Below are 21,076 nucleotides of genomic sequence, written 5' to 3'. Positions count from 1 at the left end.
AAGATAAGATGTATATCCAAAATCTGAAGCCTGCAATATACTACACAGACAGACGAGGAACTAGTGGGCAGCCTGTCTCTGACCCACATGAGCTGATCTCCTGAGCACGTGATTCATCTTAAAAACTGTGCACCCAAAAAAGTGTGCGTAAGCATAGATGGAGATGTTGAGTTTGTGCCACTCAGATGTTTTGGACCCAGTATAAGCACAAATTTCGGGTTGTTGAGTTATTTTATGACTTAGGTTAGAGTCTCAGCTGAGTGGAAATTTACAAGCTCAAACAAAGCCTGATTTTATTTTTGGGCCCGGTGGAACTCTGTAGTAATAAGCATTTGCTTACTAGCATGATTGCTGTTACAGGAGCCAAAAATTGATAGATGATTCGATTAGATTGCAACAAAGACCTGTACCATATTCTCCACATTGAGTGATATGTAAACTGTAAAGTCAATTAGCATTTTTTTCTATCACTCTGATACAAATACACAGGTATCTATCTTCTCATACATACATTATTTTCAAAAGCATGCTACCATTGTAATTTCAAACTTACAAAATGAATGTTTGTCTGAATAAAAATCTAAATATTAATATCTAAAGTAAAAAGCAAACATTCAAGCAGGTTGACTGCTTTGCATAATTTTGTTAATTTAAACCTTAGCTAAATTAAATAGACTTACATTTCACTATAACATATCAGAGATTTAAGACTAATTCCGCTTAAAATTTGTCTAATACTGATTTTAAGAATGATTGCATTTGTAATCAAATAAGCACACTAGAACATTATTACAGTGATAATATATTGTTAACTTACAAATTATAAGCATCACTGCCATTTATTTCATGCTCCTAACATAATATTTTGATGCATTAAACAAAAATTTAAATTCTGGAAACTTTCCTGCAACTTACTGTACTAAAAGCTGCTTAGATACAGACTTGCAGACTTATAAATATTTTTAGTGTGGATAATTTTAAAGGATCTCACTGTTTTAGAGCCTAATTTAAATCTAAAAAAAGACATCTGATTCTGGCATTGTGTAAACCTGTGGGGAATCTCTTGAGAATGGAGCTATGCATTGAGTAACACATGTGGACTTACAGAGTTCATAAAGCAGTCATAATTTTTCTACCAAATCATGCCCTAGTGGATTGCAGGATGCTATGGTCAAAATTATAGTGTGAAACTTACACTTGAGTAATATGTATCTGCATTTAATAAACATTTCCTTTAGACAAATGGAGTTGTGTAACACTAAAAGCCGCACTATCAATGGAGAGACAATGCTTGCAATTCTGTTAGAGATTTTTTAAAAGAAGAAAGCTTTCTAGAGAAAGACAGCTAGCCTCAAAAAAAAAAAAAAAAAAAAAAAAAAAAAGGAAAAATAAAAAGAAACCCTTCTATGAGTTGAAAAGGACAAGTGACTATAAAAATGTAAGCAGTCAACCCCCAACTGAGAAATAAAAATAGAAGAAGGGCCATTAGGCCCAGAGATGTCATCTGTGTCCCTCCTCTATATGTCTGTACAGGGGATGTGAGGCAAGGGAGAGATGCATTGAACTGGCTCGCCTCCTCACACAAAAGTATATTATGATATTATACCATCTGTTTTTCAGTCAATAGTAAGGCTTCTTACTCCTCAATGCCTTCTGACACTGGTTTGTAAAATGGACATTGAGTCAGTATTTTAGTTCAATTTTCATGACTAAAAGAGCAGAAAATAAAAGAGTACTTTACTATTAAAAGAACAATAACAGTCAAGGGTAATTGATAAATTTGGTAGCTGAACTTCAGGTCTTATCATAATCCTCTTCTTGAAGTTTCCAGCAACCAACCTAGGTCCCAGTGCTGCAAACAGGAGCCCATCAGGCTCTAAGCACACTACTGAGGCAGAGGTAGGTAGGTTTGTGTGCACACAATAGTGGTCTTGGGCTTCTTTTGTACTTTTGCCAACCAGGACAGCTGTGACATGTAGGCAGGATGCGAGCTGGTTAGAAAAAAGAGGGGGAGGGCGTCAGGAAGAGAGACAGGAGACCCCAGACAGGCTTGTCCCCAAGCCAGGCGGGGAGCCCCCTGCTCTTCAGCAGCAGCTTTTCAGAGTGTTCCTCCACGAACACACGTTCATTCATTTCTGTCTGCTAAGTCTAACCACATTCCCTTCACTGTTTGTAACAGTTTTTTTTCCCCTTGTAAATCTTTTCAGGATGTGTAAATGTAATGTTTAATATCATGCCTTGTAAAAGCTATGCTCTGAAAATGGACAGATGTTTCCAAGTAGGTAATGAGTAACATCTTTCTCCAGCTTTCCTGGCAGACGCAGCGGAAAACAAATACATATGCACACATAGGTTACACTCCTCTCAGAGAAATAATGTTACTGGCAGTTTCCTCCCAGTGGCCAAGCTGGTCAAAGAAAATTATTTTCTCACAACATTCAATATCTAAGTTTCTCCTTTAATTGGCTGAAACACTGTAACAATCCCCCAAAAAGCAGTTCAAGCCACTGCCAGCTTAATCCAATAGCCATTTCTGTCTGAAGAACAGGAAAAACAGATACTGTTTTCACACTGTATGTTCTGTGATACAAATTAAATTGGTCATAGGAAGTCATTCTGGTCATAAAAATGAACTAACAAGTATCCATAAAAAAGGTGAAAAGAAACCTGAAGACTGTTTATTTTTAAGTACAGAAAAAGAAGCGTCAATACACTTTGTAAAATAATACTCTGTCTCACACAAAAATCTAACAGGTGGTCATTAAAAAAACTAGGACAAGAATTTCTTGTGTTAAATACAACAAAAACATTTAGAAAAAGAAGTTGCAAGACATGCTTTTGTAGCTTTAGCTATTCAGATCTTATCAAAGGGGCTACTTTTACTAAATCAAAGGTAATTAAAGGCAGTTAACCACATGCATTTTTGTATCATTTATTAAAAACAAAACAGTGAAATCAACTTTAAAGAGAGATTTAAGAACTGTGGGTGAATTAAGAATCTTGTTTCCTTCTTCCTTTTAACTAACATGACACTAAGAATTAAGCAAACAAGGTGATTCCTTGTCAACTGAAACAGTGCTGTGAAAACTCCAAACAGGAGCAAAGTAATTTTAAAAATCCCCAAAGAAAAGGCATTATGAGAGTCACCATAACCATAACCATCAGCCCAGCTCCATGGTACTGCCCTTGGCAGGGACCTGAAGCAACAGCAGCTCTTTTGGTCTGCTTGAAGGTCTTGTAAAGAGGACTTTGCTCTGACTTCTGATTTCACAGTGTGTTTCCTCGCAGCTTTTATGTGGCTGCTTGCTCTCAAGCACTTGGATTGCAGAAGGGGAGCAGTGATTTCATGGTATGACCTTTGCTGGGGAAAGGGAGAAGGTGATCAGTGTATGTTCTGTGCATTTCATGAGAATAAGCAGCTTTTAAAAGGTGGATAAAACATGAAATATTGCAAATCTGGCACATCCAAAATCACTTCGAAAATCCTGACATACATAGTTAGTGCTATCTAATGTCCCTAAATTCTAGATAATAACTTCCCTGATCTTTATTTGGAATTAAGAGTTACACATAGGAGTCAAGGGTGGTACATGACGCCCACCAGCTCCACCCAAGATTTCCTCAGCACACATTTTATTAACAAGGAATTTTTCCTGTTTTCCCAACATATTGGACATATTTAGCTTCTCCAATTACACTGCGACTTCTTTTGAATGAAAACTTAGAGCTATGAACATCAAATAGCTTCTCCAATGTCTTTCTTCTGCTCAGGAAATTCCAGGACAGGTTTGAAATTTGTAGGATTTTTATTCAGAGTTGTCCATTGAGCTAAGCACACTTTGTGCAAAGAGTTCAGCCCCTGAGCTATTCCCTTTGGCTATCTGGCTGCTTGCTGATAGGTGAGGAGTATGACTGCTCATGTCAGATCATAAGCTATCATTTCCAGATGTCCAGCAAGCCTTTAAAAATTGAAACCTAAGTGATGTTGAGATAGCCATGAAGGCATGCCCAGCACGAGCCTTCACACAAACAAAGATCAGTGTATTTGGATCTGACACACTGAAAGCTAAAAAGGCAAAAAAATTACCACTATGAGCCTCCCTAGAAAACCATCAATACAGCTTTGAATTGTTTCAGCAGAATAACTATTTATAAATACATCTTGAGGAATTCGCACAGGCCAACAGACAGCATTGCTGTCTTTACAGAAGACAAGCTAGGGTTTAATAGGAATAAACTTACTTCTGCAGATCTTCTGTCTCATCCATCCTATGGCATTTAGCAGAGAATTATTTTTCTTTAATGGATGGCTTAAAAAGCTCCATATAATTGATTCATTCCTTCTATTTTTCTATGGCATTTTGGAGTTATTTCTATAGACTATTCTTGGTTTCCCTCCTACCAGCTTCGCCTGACACTTGCCTAAGGGGCTTCTGCATTTGAAATCGACAATTACAAAAATCCCTTTAAACTTTAGTTCTCTATCTTTATTTTTACTCTTCTTTTACATTGCCATAACAGCAGTCTGCATTTTGCTTTAAGAAACCCACTGGGCATGATTTATTTCATTTCCCAAAGTAGGAAAAAGTTTGAACTTTCAGGAAACAGTGCTGAATTTTCAAGCAATGCCCAAGTAACACATGACCTTACTCACCTGCCACGTCCCTTAAAAGCCCAGCAGAACCCACATTGCTTAGCAAGACCTGGGGCAGATTTGTTAAATACACCGGAGACGCAGCTGCTCTATGCCCACACACTGGAGGGGACAGGGCCGAGCATCCCCAGTCAGCTGGGCAGGAAGCTCCTCTCCATTTCTTGCTGAGGTCCCACAACAGCCTCTCTGCACCAGTACACAATGGGGTTTTGAGTGTGTGTGTATCTACATTGTTTTGTGGACCTCAGTAATACTACTGCTTGGATATAAAAATCAAAGTTGCCTCTGGCCATGTACAGTTTTGTGCTCATACTGCACATATGATCATACAAATAGCATTATTTGATATAGCACCATTCCAAGCTTTGTGTGATTCCAGACAGCAGAATATGTAAAACTTAAGATTTATCTTTTTTGATCATCTGTTTAGATCGTTATTTCAAGAATGTTTAAATATGAGGCAGGAAAGCTCACCAATCCCTTAACAAACAAACTTTAAAAATAAATAAAAAATAAAAACACTACTCCAGTACATATGTTGCTCTAATCATGACTCATTTGATTCCATTTCATCATGGAAAGAGAAACAAGGGAAATAATTTTGTCTACAAATAGGCTTTTGAGGAAAGAAAATAATCAAGAACATATAAGGAATACAGTCCAGAGGAAGCCTTAAGAGATGTGCAGACTTGACTCCTCAGAAGGGAGGGAAGATTTACTTTGTAGCTAAGGTACAGACCAAGACATCTGACTACATCCCCAGCTGGATCACTGAGACGCTGTGTGACAACGCGAAGTTAAACATCTCCAGTATAACCTTGGCCCTATTAAAATCAACAGCAGAATTCCTATTCACTTCAGCATTACTGAGACCTTACCTTCTGTGCTTCATCTGTCCTGCAGTTTAACAGCATCTGTAACTGGGCACCACAGACCCTCCCCAGCACACACAAACAACATACAGATAAATTTGGCAAGAGTGACATGATACCAAATACCAGAAAGCACATAGCTGACATGCTCAACTCAATGGAAACCACAGGTGCCTCTGAAGCAACCTAGAGCATTAATTATTATTGTCCTGTTAAAGTGCCCAGTCTCTGTTTCTGTGGACAAGGACCAAGATGAGCTCATCATGGTGCAGCTGGAGACCTTGCACTCCAAGTGTAAGGCAGGAGATGACCACCCACTGTACAGAGAAGTAATGGCAAAGAGATAAGCCTGGACAATGTGCTAAGCAGTCTTTTAGGCTAACTGCTGTGAATTTTTTTTAGGCATTATGGCACACACTAATTTTAGGGAAGGGTTTGGAGCTGCTTCACAAAGAGTGATGGGGAGTGTTTTGTGAGCAGAGGAGGCAGGAGGGGAAGGATGCACGCACACCATTTCTTTGTAAAGATGTAGGTTGGAGCTACCAACAATCTGCCAAAGCCCAAAGCTCCTCCAGAAATAATGAAATAGCAATGAACACCAGGAAATAAAACTCTGCAACATTTATTTACCTCTGATGTAATGACAGATATAGACAGAACATGGTAAAGCAATCAGTGTGCTTGAGCCCATGATGTTAGTTTGTATTCCGTTTATACAGAGTCTCTAAGAGAAACTCATGAGCTTCTAGAAAGGGTTTGAATGCTTTGGGGGTGACTATGATTTAAAAGTGGCAGTAAAAGAAAAAAGAAGACAAGGAAGGTAGTGGTTAATTGACCTTTATTGTGCCTTCTGGTTCATTTAGAAATGGAAATTAAATTAACATGATAATTCAGTCCTACTGTGTTAAGACTGCTATAAACCCATTAAATTTTATGGCCATTGATTTAACATTTTTTTCTATTAACTGGGTTTAATTTTCAATATTGTCATGCAGGTTCTGAAAAGTGGTAGCTTGGAAGAACCCGGCTGGATGAACCACTGTGTAGATGCTTTATGCCAGTAGCTCAGTTACTGGAAAGCATAAGCCCAGGCTCTCACAGGCATACGCTGATTCTGGCACCCACCCTACGCAAAGCTCAAGGAACTACCCAGAAATACCTGGGCTTCCATCTTTTCCAGAGTTAAACTAAGCCTGCCTGGCATCCAACACCCTGAATTTAGCATCAAGGAAAGAAGTTCATTCTTTTGAAATGCTTTCTGTGCCAATTCAGTGCACTTCTTTCAAAAAATTTTGAAACAGGGCTCACGTTTGGTGTGTCAGCTTGCTCATCCCTTCCATCTCCTGGAGAAGAAAATAAAGTCCACTTTTTCTTCAGAAAGAAAAAGTGATGATCATTTCACAAGCCCTAATCTTGCTGCTAACTCTATATAGATATATACCAGTAGCTGCACAAAGCCTGAATTTTTTGTTATTCCTTTCTATTTGATTATTGTATTTAAATTATTCTTACATATTTACAACAACTAAGTAATCAAGTTTAAAGTAGAGCTGGTTGGAAGTCTTTTACAAATTTCCATTCTACAAACCCAGAATTGTAGATTTAAAAAACACACACAACGAATTTAGGGAAAGGTTTCTTGGGTCCACTGAATGTCAGCGACAAACCTGGAAATGTAAGGGTAGTCTTCCAAAACTGTAGTTCAGAAAAAGGTGATAAACGTTATTCTGTGCAGATTTATATGGGTACTTTTTCACATCTCAAAAAGACACTGTGCAGTGTTGCCACATTTTTGCATAATAATCTTTTCTGGAGGCTGATAGTATTCTTAAAATAATATTTTTCTTCCTGTGAAGTAAGATTTAAGTGGAAGAAGAATGTCATTTCTATAATACTTTTCTTCCTGACTTACTATTTATTTTTATATACATATTCTTCCTTGAACAAATGAAGCCAAATTAATAATATGAGCATTCTGTTTACGGTACATTTTCCCATGGTGCGATGGTTACCCCTCACTAATTTCTCATAATAAAACGCTCACTTGCACACAAAAGGAACTTTAGTAATGTAAAAGCGTATGGAAAACAGCCTGTAACAATTCATAGGAATATATTACTGACAGAATCCCACACCAGCAAAAGTGACACCAATCTATCCTTCCTTTTTGCTTGCTTTTTTTTTTTAAACTGAATCTATAAGCATGCACCAAACTCCCCATGTACCAACAATGTTCTGATATGACACTTGGCTCTTTAACCTGCCAGAGCTGGCAGCAAATAAGGAAATAAAACTGTTTCCTACTATTGTTGGCAATAAATGCCTGTCTGTGTTAATTACACTTTACGTTGGTATTCATCAGTTCAGTCAACACTGCCTGCTTTGCAGCTTCTCCACAAGTGACTAAACCCCAACAGCATCTCTGCTGATACCAAGCCGTGGCGAGGCAGAAGTTCCCAGGAGCAGGAGCATTTGGGGACTAGCCACGACTGGCCACAGTGCAGAGGGCTGTGAGTAGCTGCACACACTTCAGGGTTGCTATCAGGTTGGAATTCAGCCCAGAGAGACAGATTTAATGTATTTTATTTTGCCTTGCATCCAAAGCTTTGGGACAGAAATGCTGTAAAGAATGCAGTCACCAAATTAAATGACAAAATAACAATGACAATGGAAAAATCAATGCTCCATAAGCAAAGGGGAAAAATACTTTCAACTAATGCTAGAAGCGAGGTCTAGAGAAGCAGACAGGAAGTTTTTCCAGGAAGGTGAACTACCAGAATATGATTTTGGGGAGGAATAGAGGAGGTGATAAATGAAAATGGACAAGCTTGGAAACAAAGGACTGAATGGCCAACAGAGGCCTGAGCAGAATATGAATGGCTAAAACTTACATAAGAAAAGGTGTGAGTATTATTTATTCACTGTTTACCTGAAAACTCAGAGAAGTAAAAGGTTTATTTCACTTCACCAGACCTGATTTCAACAAGTTTTCAGCATGGTAGTTTCTAATTTGGTTTTCAGATGCTTTAGAGTTGCTTTGACCCAATTTTTCCACTTTGCTGGTTTGGAATGCAAATATTTATTCACATAATCAAATTCTATACCTTCTATCACATGCTGCTCTGTATATATTTGTGTGTACCATACCATAATCTCCAGAAAAAGTTTCAGATGAGGGTTGGGCCAAGTTCATATGGTTTTGTCCTTATTGTAGCAGACTCATCAATCCTAGTCAAGACTGTTTCAGAATTGAGACAAATTTTACTCCTATTTGTGCAAAACAGTGAAAATTCATCTCCTTTCCCTGACCCACAACTGACAGAAAGTCTGTCTCAGTGCAAAGCAGCTGATCATACCAGTTCCTGTAATGCTTCTTTATTCCTGTCTGGGAGCAGCACCTTTTGCTTTTACCGTTATAGCCAGAATAGGAAAAACAGGACCATGTTCAGGCAACTTTAGGCTATGCTGAACAAAAGGAATCATCTATTTTCTTCTCAAAAAAAAAAAAGGTCAAAACTAGAACAATCCATTACCTAGGGGTGACTGAAATCTTTCACTTACTTTTTTTCCTATGAAAAGGTGTCATTTTTTATTTGAATAGACAGTCACAGGGAATATTTGTTTGTGATTGAAATTTGGAAAGTTTTACTGAAAAACTCCAAATCCTGTAAACTAAAAGGTTTTGAAGGTTTGGGATTTGGGGAAGGAGCTGTACAAAACTTTTTTTTGGTAATGAATACAATAACTTTCCTACTAGACCTGCATTTCCACTGAGGTCTAAGGTGGCCACAACAAAGCGGCATAGCAAGCTGGAAACCTTGGTAATGCTGCTTCCTTGGGACAACACAGTGGTTAAGGGAAAAGCCTGGGTGAATCAAAACAAGATCTACCACGGGAGGTGCCTAGAGGGAGAAGTGACATAAAAGGGTATGGAGGGGGAAAGAAAGGGGAGAGGGTAGGAAGTGCCTGTATTCCTGAAGCATTCAGGTCATCCCAGTTTCCCTCCGCAGAACTGCTCGCAGGAGGCTGGAAAGAAAGACTTTACATATCCTAACCTGCTTCATAAGACCTGTGCATGAGTTGATGTTAATCTGGGGACAAGAATTTGGTCCCAAAACTTGCATGCCTTTTACAGCACCATGTGATTTTATTGTTCTTACGTCTTTAAGTTTTACTGGGTTTCTGGGTTTAAATCAAACAATTAACAACAGAATGTGGTTTCTATTTGTGGTTTCATTCCAACATCTACTGAGAAATGTTATAGTGACACCATTCCCTGTGTATCCCAATTATTGCTGCAGATGTACATCTGAACACAATCAGCTTATAAAGCCCTGCTGTTCATCTGTCTAAAACCAAAGACCAGAAAACAGGCTCTAAAGTGTTGAAGATTTAAAAAAAAAAAAAAAAAAAAAAAAAGGAGTGTAAAGGGAGAGAGAGAAACCATTGAGACAGATTTCTTTTTAAATTCAGTCCAGATTGGTGTTGCCCAAAAGCTGTTCCCAACAGCTCATAGCTCTACTGTAGCCTTCGTGATAACAGTTGGTGGCCTCAGTCACATCTTCAGCATGTTGTTTTCCACAGTATGCCTCCCTTTGTCCCACAGGAAGGTGATGGGGAGCTTCAGCAGGAGGGCAGAGGGCCCTGGGCCCCACAGCAACTCCCCCAGGCTCTGCCGCCCCACAGAGGTGCCCAAGAGAGGAGCCAGAGCTGCTCTCTGATGACAGACAGGCAGAGGGGACCCTCAGGCTACAGGGATAGAGGATGGGTGGGGGATGCAGATTTGCACCATACTCCCCAACACCTCATTCAGAGTCCAAGTGCACTTCAGCCACACAGGCACAGGTGGGCGCTCAGCTGGTGTTAGCTGCCTCTCCCCTGGGCACTCAGGCACTGTGCTCAGCAACACAGTTCTTCCAGTCTGTCCCACTGCCTCAAGTTGTGGGCCCACATTCATCACAGGAAGACATGCAGTGATATGAATGACTGAAAAGTGAATTAATATGAAAATAGTAAACAATTCTTTTAATTAGCTCTTCTTGTGACTGAATTTTCATTACAAGCTTGCACAACCAACTTATTTCAGTGGGAATGCTGCTGCTTTGTTTTGTAAGGGAGCTCTCAGGCAAAAATGTGCCAGTGTACTTCTAGCAAATATCACAGATCAATACTCATCTTTTTCCAGACTCAGATTGATTAATATCCATGACATACTAACTGTAAAATGAGCACGGTACAATTAATCCTCCCTGTACAACAGAAATAACCCATTAACTGAAGTAAAAGTACACAGTGTGTCAACACTGACCAAAAGCTTAGCAAGATGAAAACTGCTGAGCTTGGGTTTGAATCCAACTTTCAAACCCAAATTTAGCAAGACAGTAAACAACCTGGAGGATCCATTTGTGTTCTGTAACCTCACTGAGCCCAGCACAGTCCTCTGGCTGATTTTGGGGCTGCACCAGCAGCATTTCATCCTCACCACGTCAAGGTCACCTTGTCTGGTCCTACACTGGGGAGAAGGAATTGCTCTGGGGAATCTTTTTGATTCTCAGTACAGGAGATGTGTGAGAAATTCGCCTTTCCAGTGGGTAGACTTTTCAGTATTTGATATGGGTCAAAATATCTTGCAAGTAAAATATTGACTGTTAAATTAGTTGGTTTTGGGTTATATTCTTATTTCGCTGAAGCAATGAATGCTGTTGTTCAAATCAAGAGAATATAGTAACAGTTTCACCTCTACTGTCCCAGTGCCATAGCCTGGGAATGAAGACTGAAAGAAAATTGAAAACCATAGAATCGTAGAACAGCTTATGTTGTAAGGGATTCTTAAAGGTTGTCTAGTCCAACCCCGCTGCAATAAGCAAGGACATTTTCAACTAGGTCATGTTGCTCAGAGACCTGTCCAACCTGACCTTGAATGTTTCCCAGGGATGGGGCATCTACAACTTCTCTGGGCAACCTGTTCCAGTATTTCACCACCCTTGTCATAAAAAATATCTTCCTTATGCCTAGCCTGAATCTACCCTCTTTTAGTTTAAAACCATTACCCCTTGTGCTATCAAAATCATATCCAGCAGGACAAAGACACAGAAGAAAAAGATCTTCACATTTTGCCTTCCACAGCCAGAGACAATCATAGGAAAATGTGCATAAAAGTGCAGCATGGTGAGGGGTAGGGTCTTTCAGAGAACAAAATCCCCCCAGCACCCAGGCACACTGCCCAGGTCTGACACGCTGGTGCAGCATGGTGAGGGACAGCTGCTGATGCAGGCAGGTCCTGCTTGCTTCAAGAAGTTGGACGCCCACAGCTGCCCCAGCCAAACACAGCAACATTTCCAGCTACAGACCAACAGCTGAGATTACTGGACTTATCAACTACACAGGTGTTGGTAGACGATAATACTACTATTGCTGTTAATGAAGATGATACCTTTACCAGTAACGAGAAGGTCAAAACGTAGGATATGTTCACAGGGAAAGAACGGGGAACAGAGTTGAAGAAGTGTTCCTTACTTTGCCTGTAACCTTCTTATGATATCCAGACTACTCTGGAAAAAAAAGGTGTAACTTTTACGCTATGACTGACCATCATCATATGGACCATAAGCTTTTGACAACTGTGATGTCTCTTTGTGCAGCTATGGGTTGCTCGATGAGAGAAGACACAAATACAGAAGATTAAAGATTGAAGGCTCTGAGTTCTTGCTCCTGGGAGCTAAATCCTCCACTGAGAAAGCAAAAGAATCGTGAGAACGCTCTCAAGCCTGACCTCAGAAGTGTGGTATTCAGCATCCCTCCCAACAGCTGCCTGCCAAGACTCCAGGTTTCACTCTTGATGGAGGTAGCAATCAAAGGCAAAAAATACGGAAAATGTCAAGGTGAGGGAAATATTAATATATCCAGGTACCAGAGTCCATTTTATGGCTGTTTCCTGAGCCAAACACAATCTCTACACTAGCAATGTGAGCAGAGCCACAAGCAAAGAATTATGGAAACCTGGTGCACGTGTAACAAAAGCAGAAAAACAGCTTCCAAACCCATAGGAGTCAGAGGCGATTTCATTCACATTATATCTTTTAGAAGATAAAAAGGTATTTTGAACCATGTTTTAATATGTTTATCAAAGGAAAGATATAAATCCAACAATAACATCCCAAATTTCTCACAGATGGAAAATGGGAATCAAAGGGTTTTGCATAGAAATCTGTTGAAGTCAGGTTTTGTTTAGACAGTAATTCCTGCAAAGAATCAAACAACTTTCCCCTCCAGTTTTAACTTGGATTGAGCTCTAGACGTTGGAAGCCATCTGTCCTCACAAATCCAATGCAGACAGAAAATGATCCTAACTGACTTGAACCAGAAATACATGGTTATTTCAGTACCCATCGAAGAAAAAGATGTTGAGGTCAAATCATCCCAAGACTATTTCACCACGAAATGGCTACACCCCATTTAAGAAATTTGTAAGAGTGTGGCTGACAAAGTACATATGGACTTAAAATGTAAGGTTGAGTGAAAGTCATATTTTATATCAAAACTTATCTATTACTGATCAATAGGGTGTGCAGAGGAGCAAGGGAGGTGAATTTTACCCTCGCTGACTTGGAGCAGCAGTGATCAGTTAAGCAACGGGGATGATGCCTCGGCATTACTCAGGTAGGGAAACAGCAGCTGCATTTACTAGGAGAAATGATCTATCTGTCTGTCTTTTCAGAAAGAAAAAAGTCTGGGGGAGAAGGTTAATCACCCTGACACCACTAACAGACTAAAGAGCAATGCCGTCAGGTGAGGGGATGAAGTGCTGGCTAACAGGGCTTGCAGCAGCACCTGCGTGCCAAAGGCAGACCCTCAGGAAGCCCCATGGTCCCAGCCACCATGCCGTGGCTCATCTGCAGGGAGGCTCTTCCCATCTAAACCCCACACAGGGAAATTTATCATATATTGTTTCACATTTTTCAATTGCACACCAATGTTTTATAAACATTTGTATGCTATCCATTTTGGATATTGTGAATATTTTATTTGTGCTTAACTGGCTTGATTTGAGAGTGATTTAAAGGCAATAAAATAGAAGAAAAGGCTGAGGCTCTGAAGAAGTGTCCTATCTTTCCAGCACACTCCCCAGACTATCCAGAAGGAAGCAATGCAGAGGTCCACAGAAACTAGAAACAGGAAGACAACACTGAGACAGAATTCTCCTCTCATGCCAGTGACAACCCCAGTAGGCTCTTTGGCTTTCACTAGGATGTTAGCGAGTCATTGAAACCCATAAGCTCCCCAAGGCATTGCTCACAATGATACTGTTCATAAAAATCTGTATTTTCTACAAAGGGAAAAACAGAGTTTGACTTCTTAAATAATACTCCAAAGAACAGCATATAAGTAGGAAACGAGCAACTGGCACAAGGTACAGAAGCTGCAAGATGTGAAGAGGACTGAACAGAGAAGGATAAAATTACTCAGTCAGGGGCAAAGCCCCTGCCCACAAGAGCCTGAAGAGCCACTCTGGATGGAGGTGAACACTGCAGTCCCTACCTCTCCAAACTGCTGTTGGGACAGAAAGAAAATATCTTGACGAGGATATTGCAGTCTGATCCAATGCAACCGAAGAAACTTCCAGTAAGCTGGTCTTAGCACCACTGTCCTGAAAATGATCTGATGAGAACTCATCATGTGGTATACAAATCAAAATAAGTAATCAAATGCTGAGGCAGATCCCAGCTCCCTCCTCTTCTTCAGTGATTCAGTCTACTGATGAAAAATAAATAGAAAAAAATATTCCAAAAATTATTTCATGTACAATAAGACTTTATTTTTGGCCTTCAGTTAGCTTCTTTTTTCCTGGAGGAGCACCACAGGTACCATGACACAGACCAGCACACTCTTCAGATTTTTTTTTTTTCACAGACCCACATTGGTACCCATCAGAATGCCCTTCACTGTTCAAAGTATACATCTCAAGATGCAAGTTATCAACATGAAGCTTTCCAGCCTATTAACATGTAGTATTTTGCCTCAGAAGAATGTACTGCAGGGAAACAAGTAACTGGGGATTCACAAAGCTAAGCACAGACTCAATTCTTACCAAAACTTCCTGTCGCCTAATGAGAGAGTGAGATCTTCTCTGTGGACAGGTCTCTACCCTGTCACACCCGTGTCTATTTCCTACCTCCCATTGCCCAACCATTGGCCTGTGTTCCGCTTAAGTGAAAGATAGCACTTTCCATGTTTCGTTTTATCCTGAATCTGGATGGGAAATGTGAATATTGAACACTTTCAGAAAGCAAACAATGCCAATAAGGGAAGACTATCCTTACTTTGTGACAGTTCATCTGGCCAGAGTCTCGCCATGTGTGAGACACAAGGAATTGGTCTCCCTGAGGGCAACTTCCCTGGCTGTCCCAGGGAGATCCAATTGAATGCTGAGCTGATTTGAGCCAGAGATAAGCTAGGATTTTTCAACAAACTCAAATAACTTAGGAAAAAAAAAAAAACAAAACCACAACTTTTTTTTATTCTGTATTTTTCCATTGAAAATAATTTCTGAGGAAACTTGCTGAATAAGAATACTGATTCTCTGGGATTTTGTGAGGGGAAAAAAGAAACCAAAAGGGAGAGAGAGAAGAGGCACATTGGATATGGGGCTAGAGGGGGAAGTCATGAGAGAAAAGCATTGCAGGGAGCTGCCAGACTTGCTGAAACCTCTGCTGGCTTGCCAGATGAATCAGACCACAGAATATTGAATTACGAAGATTTATGACTGGGAATTTGAGGAAGTTACCTGTGATACAAAATATGTTATGTGAATGAGATCTCTTCTGTTCTATTGACAGAAGCGTATAATGAGCCGGGAGCCGGGTCCCCTCTGCATTACCTTTCTGGAGATGCTCTGTTTGACTGACAGCTGAGTTAGAGCGAGTCAGCCACAGGGAAAACAAGGGCAGCACGCTCTCAGGAGCTACAGAGCAGTCTTCTGTGTGCAACTTTCTGAAACTTAGGAAGCTGAAAAGGAAAAAAGAAAAAGTAAAGCAAATATAAACTTTCCTTCTCCCCTTCCATCATTAAACTGACATACGCACGCACACACACATGCAGAGGAGCCTTAGAGTCTTTCCAGCACCTGGGAGGGCTGTAGCAAAGGTCACAGAATCCACATTTATTTACCCAACATCTGGTGTAAGAAATACAAAAGGCTCCATTGGCATGTGTCAGCATGAAGAGCTAGCTACCAGGCTACCGTTTTCATAGAGGCTTCCAAAATACACTGAGGTACTAGATACTACACCCATATCATACCAAGTGGGATGGTTGGTTGCTCAGAAAGCTACCAAAAATGCCTCCTATGTGGGGCAATCCACAGGCAACACAAATATGTCACAGCTGCCTCTACAACACCTTTTCCAAATCCCTTCCCCTCACAGGGGCATGTGCCATGTCCAGGGCAGAGCATGGGGCCCCTCTGCCCCGCACCGAGTAGCCTCACAGCAGGGAAAAGCATAAGGAGCCCATGGGGCTACCGCTTCTGTGCCACAGCCTGTGCTTGGCAGCAAGCAGCATGACTTGGCCAATAACATACTGTGGGTTTCATCACTCAAAACAATTTACAGCAGTGTAATTATTATTTCCACCTTATACACAAGGTTCTCATCACTAGCCACAGGGATCAGACATGGACAAAAATCTCCGTCTTGCTTACAGCAGCACTCATGCCATCTTTAAATTACACAGCTGCAGAGGAGTGAGTCAGCTCCCTGAGTTCACACCTGCATGTGCAGGATGCAGAGGGCTACCTACCTGGTTTGCAATGCAAGGAGAAGCCAGCCCAGGTGCTTCCATAGATTTATAAGCCCACAGTTACATTCAAAGGGTGCATAGGATCTGACAAGACACCAGACAGCCTGCTGATACCTTTCATCTTAACTTCAACAACCTCTCCTTACAAAACATTTATAATTATAAAACTGTTTACTCAGACACTCAAGTGTTATGGCTACCAGCTAGAAAGCACCTGAATGTTTTATTTAAGAACAAAATTAATCCAATTTCCCCGTTGAAATTATATTTCTGTTATAGAGCCTTTGCAAAAAATGCTTAGCAAATATCTGTGAAACTGCCTTTTATAATATGACATATATAATGACACCATGTTTCTCTTTGGGCAAATGCATGATGTTACGATGAGCAAATACTAACAATGCACAGATGTGAATGCTGCTGCGAACATCAATGCTGTGCCTTACATAAAAACCCCATGAAGTACTGTATCTTCATAAATCTTACGTGTTTTATGCATTGCTGCCATTGGGAAAACAACAACATATTGAATGGTGCCTTTTGAGACAGGATGAGTTTAGTAAGTCTAGCTAACTTAGCTTAACTTCGCCGATCTGGAGCCCTGTATCTATCACCTGAACGTTACAGCCTGCATTACTGCCAGTGTAACAAGGCAGGCAAAAAGGAGGAAATGTGTTTTAACTACAAAGTGAGAAATGTCTTCCTGATTTATTAATTATTATGTTGCAGCCAACATATTTTGCTACAAGAAGTGTCACACGCTCTTCTTTTTTTAAAAAAAAATTTTTTGGGTTGTTTCTGTTGTTCCAGGAAAGTGTAAATACATTGTACCCTACTATTTTATGTTTTAAAAGGTGACCTATACTTTCCATTTCAAATGCGGTTTCTTTAATGAAAATATTGTAATGTCAGTCCATGCAAAGCAAATGCATATTAATATGCGTTTACATCTGTCTCATATTAATATTCATGCCTGAATCCACATCCCTACACAAAGCCAATTTTCTGACCATCTGTGTGATGGCTGGTGGATGCAATGAATAAATTTTATTTGTGAGGGGAGTGATAAATCATGTATCTTCAGTTTTTCACCCACAATCTCTCCTCTTAGGTGCTAAAATGTTTTCATTGTGGTTAAGAATTTTTAAGTAAACCAAACTGATTAACCCCTTAGCAGATCATGTAGCTTTATTTGCCAGGTGAAAGTCCACAAAAAACATACAAGGTATGGCTATATGACTGAGAAAGTGGTACTGCAATTTTAGGAGTTTTAATTATTTTCTTCTTGAATTATTCCTGTCTCAGAATCACACTCAGTGCGATAGTATGGGCCAAATTCCTCACACTGACACTGAGGAGTACCTTAGACTGCAAACAGCCCGACTGCTTGCAGCAGGCTTGTCTTTGGAGTTAAATACTATTCAGAGTACGATGACTGTAACCTAAACTTCAGTAAAAACTGTTTCACATGCCTTTAATAGTGCTAAGGCTTCCTAAGTAACTGGCTGAGTACCAGCCACAAAAAACTGATTGCTAAAGCATCAATTCTACAAAAGCTTCTGATCTTCCAGAATACAAACTAACTCTTACTTTCTCTGCCACACAAGTCTGCTCCTAAATTCCCGAAGGATAAATTTTGATCTCAGTCACACCAGTGTCCACCCAGAGTAACTTTGCTCATACTGAGAACAGCTTTTTATCAGAGGGTTATTCTCAGACAGTTCATAATGGAAATGTAGTACAGTCCAAAAACACAACTACACAAAGCCAAGTGCAATAACTTTCAGTTGTAGAGTATAGATAGAAAAGATAAAATTCTCAACTAAGCTTGGGACCTAGGCAGCCGTAAGCCTGGGAGGTGATTAAAAAGACTGGCTTTCCAGTGCTCTCTATCCCTGGCCACACTTTTTAAAATATCTTTTTGAACTATACAGTTACCCATACCCCTAAACAAAAACATTTGCTCTTACTCAGAAGCACAAGGTCCTACATCCTGCCTAAGCACTGCTGTAATTCAGAGAGACGATACAAGAGGTACTGTGGCAAACAGACCACACATAATGCACAGCAGCAGCAGCAGCACTGGGTTCATCCCTGAATGCACCACAGCCCTGGGCACATCCACTGAAAAACATACTGGGGTAAAAAGTGCCGGCACCGGTCACCTTAGACATAGTTAAAGCATTTGCTTGAATAGCGAGATGCTTGTGTTTGAGTCTTTTTCCAGTCTGCAGTATTCAAACCATGGCTGCTACCACCCCAAGGGAATTCCTTATCCTTCAGGCTGCTGACTAGTCTTCATCTATTTCTTTTGAATCAGCTCCTCTGAAGGACACATGTGCACACACAAATTTCAAATTAAAACATGTTTTTACCAATACTAGACTAAATTATTTCTTCTTACATCTGCAGTGAAGTCACTTTAATATCAGTTAACTGGAGTTATGATGACACTGTTTGGCCTGGGATACCAAATTCTTTCCTTGAAGTTGGACTTCCACATTTTTGTAGATACAGATTATGGAACCAACAAAGAGGAGAGAGATTATTCTTTCCTCCTTCTAATGTAGGTCAAATCATGTCAGCAGCAAATAACCTACTTCTACCTTGACAATCCAGCCGTAGGTAGTTTGAACATTATTGTGCACTGGACTGGAATCTGAAAAAGGAATTGTGAATGAGCTTCACACTTCATCAGCATAATTGGCAAGAAATTACTTGTAGTTCAAATAAAAACATACAATTGCTAAAAAAGAAGCTCAAATAGCACTACAGAAAATAGGCAAAGAAGTCAGTCAATCATCATTTCCAAGAAACCAGGTTTGTAAGGAAACCCTGGCTGAAAATATATTTACATATAATATCCTTTTGTCTTAGTAAATTGTGTTCTATTTACGCCCTTCACAATGGGAAAACAGGACTTTTTCAGAGACTGCCAAATCCAGAAGTTTGAATCTTTATTCCTTCATTTCTCCTCACAAGGCAAAGACAGGACAAAGCGGGAGATGGCACCTTTCATCATGATCTTGCCACTCAGGGCCAGCAGTAGTTCTGAAAGATATTGCTGTTCTCATGGGTGTCGAGGGACCTATGAGAAATGAGCTAAGTTTCATCAAAATTCCCAGTGGAAAGCATCTGTATTACAGATATTGCTAGGAAAACTAATTGGTTTCCATGACTAATGAAATTCATATGGAAATATTGATCAAAACACTCCCTTTAGGTTTATGTTTAAAGCGTGTAAATAAATATATTTAATATAAATATATCTAATATTTCATATTGATTCCTAATAAGTTTTAAAGCATAAAAATCGAATGGATACATGTATCTTTTACTCCCTTGGAAAACAAAAAAAAACATTTCAAAACTGGTTTTCACTTCTCTTATTAGTTTCTTTAATTGCTCATATCTGCTGAGACACATGGAAAATCTCTTATTCAGAAAAACAGCAAGGGTAATAAAACTCCTGATGTTCACAGGGGCTACTCACATGCCAGAAGATATGAATGTTTATATATGCTTTGTTAGGCTGTGGCCTGAATTATTATTGTCACTTTTAAGATTGTAACTGGCCAGCGTGTGTGCACAGAGGGTGCAGAACGAGGCATCAGAGGGAGCAAAAAATAAACAGGGTTAGCCTCCTTTTCTGTAGCTTCCCATTTCACATCCTCTACCCACTTCAACTAATGGGATGATCAGCAAGAAATTTTAGAAAGGCAGAAATCAATTCTGTAATCAGAGGGCTCCCCAAATTAAGCCTAAAGTGAAATTTTCAAAGTCCCTGCAAATCCACTGTAATTGTGCTGAAAGCAGATAAAAGCTGTAGAACTACCGTGGGACAAGCTCCTGGTACCAACATACTCCCAGAGGTCCCAGGACCACATTCACTCCAAATGCCACTCTTTAGTTACCCTGTCATTCTTTGTCCACAGCCCCCAAAGAAAATAAATAGCAGTAACCTTGTCTGTTCTAAGCTTCAAAAGATCATTTGTGTCCAAACATGAATAAAAGAATTAGTCAGATAAAATTTCCAGCAATGCCAACACAGGAGGGGTTTTTTTCCCCTTGTGCTTTGGCCAAAAGGCATATATGCACACTGTTATCCCCTCCAAGACCCTCTCAACAGTTCCAGCACCTCTCAGTGAGACTAATTACAAGCGAAACAGAGAAGAAGCTGGTGTCAGATCAGAAATTCAAGCCCAAGTCAGAGAACTTGATTCCTTCATTCCTATTCCTAATGCAAAGACAGGACAAAGCAGGCAGTAAACCTGTGTGTGTACTCCAAACATTACGTTTTCATCTCATTTGGTGTCAAAGCACACAGCAGTGCTCATAGAGGCCACGTGCTGAAGCTTCTGCTGTACAGAAAGCCAGCTGTAGAGAGAGCTAGAAGTTGCCGAGCTCCTGGTTGAGCACTCCTTGGTCAGTGCAGTCAAGCAGAGCCTCAGACCCTGCAACCCCATGGTCGCTGTCCTCCAGTACTGGCACAGCAAGTCCAGGCTACAGCCATGGAAGTGAAAACGGAGTGTGCATTAGTAAAATAGTTTCTTTCAGAGCAATTGCACTTCTTTATAGTCTTTCTCCTCCCCAGTATCCTTGTGGGTTGTTATAGTCTCCCTGGGGAATGAATTTTAATTTTAAAAGAGCCTCCAGTGGATAATGTGAGAAGAAAACTCTTCCCACAGGAGCTGCTGCACTTGCAGCAATAATATTCATCCTCAAGGCTGAAAATGCTGACAAGTTGAACTAG

At 40.1% G+C, this 21,076-nt stretch overlaps 1 long non-coding RNA gene across 2 annotated transcripts in view; it reads right to left on the bottom strand.

Annotated features, from left to right (window-relative positions):
* Positions 1-2,785: 2,785 nt before the first annotated feature.
* The window catches only part of LOC141932827 (uncharacterized), a 34,401-nt gene continuing 16,110 nt past the window's right edge, over positions 2,786-21,076 (bottom strand). The window contains exons 2-3 of one of the 2 annotated variants that reach the window (XR_012625941.1): positions 15,404-15,531; positions 2,786-3,361 (exon numbers count right to left, since the gene is read on the bottom strand). This is a non-coding gene — a long non-coding RNA (uncharacterized LOC141932827). Of the gene's footprint in view, positions 3,362-15,135; positions 15,311-15,403; positions 15,532-21,076 lie in introns of those variants that run through there. The other variant, XR_012625943.1, reaches the window with a different exon arrangement.

The sequence above is a fragment of the Strix aluco genome, chromosome 1 (assembly GCF_031877795.1).
Source record: "Strix aluco isolate bStrAlu1 chromosome 1, bStrAlu1.hap1, whole genome shotgun sequence".
Taxonomy (NCBI): Eukaryota; Metazoa; Chordata; class Aves; order Strigiformes; family Strigidae; genus Strix; species Strix aluco.
The sequence above is the reverse complement of the archived record's forward strand: the minus strand, read 5'-3'. Positions and strand labels throughout refer to the sequence as shown.